This window comes from Athene cunicularia (assembly GCF_003259725.1).
Source record: "Athene cunicularia isolate RWA chromosome 19 unlocalized genomic scaffold, athCun1 chr19_part1, whole genome shotgun sequence".
NCBI lineage: Eukaryota > Metazoa > Chordata > Aves > Strigiformes > Strigidae > Athene > Athene cunicularia.
The window spans coordinates 9,041,197-9,042,165 of NW_020799124.1; positions in this window are offsets into that span (position 1 = coordinate 9,041,197).

Consider the following 969-nt stretch of genomic DNA (forward strand, 5'->3'; position numbering starts at 1 on the left):
GTCCTACCCCGCTCTCCCTGGATGGCCTGGGCGGCCTTCCCGGGGATGGGCGCTCTGCTGCCGGCCTTGGCGCCTTCGGCAGCTCGGGGAGGCGGCGGGGCTGGGCTTTGCTGAGGAGGGGCCGGCCTAGGAGCCGCTCACAGCACAGCTGGGTGGACTTGGGCTCGGCTGTTTTGGAGTCTGGCTGCTTTTCTTGCCTTACTGACTGGTTAAGTGTTAACATAATTAAAAAACTCCCAGTGATATGTTTGTACTTGAGGAGTCTAAACCTTTGCTGCTTCTTCTAGCTACCTTTATTTCCCCCTATAAAATGAAAACAATAAAAGATGCGTCGCAAAATACCGTAAGTAGTTATGTTATAATGAGGGTGTGTGGTTGAGGTGCTACCGTTAGAATTTGGGTATCAGTACTAGTTTTAAACTTCAGTAGTTACCGGGCCCTTGATACATCTTTAAGCTTTGCTTATGCTCCACATAATCAATGACATTTGTGTTAGCTCAGTAAGCAAAGGATCTGTCCTTCAGTCTTGTCTCTGATTCCTTGGGAAGTGTTTCTAATTTAAGATTGGTGTGAGGCAGGAACTTGGAACTGATCGGATTTGAAGCCCAGTGTTAGCAGTGATGCTATTCTATTCTATGGGAGTAACTCGCTTGCCACATCTGCGTTCTGATGTTATTATCAGTGCCTGTTCCTCAGTGTTTTGAGGTTGGCACACGAATGTTTGCAGATGAGCATTGCCTTCAGCCTGTGGAGCTGCTTCTGCCTGTGGCCTGATAGTAATGGAGTTTGTAGAATTTCTCACAAGGCTCTAAAACTCTGGAGGGTGAAGTTTCCATAACACAAGGTGCAGTCTCATATCTGTGTTATGTAGGGTGGTCAGTGCTTTAATCTTGTTTTGCATATTTATTAATATTATTTGTGGTTCTTAGTGGGTTTAGGATAAGTGTCATTTAAGGTCTGCAGCCTTTA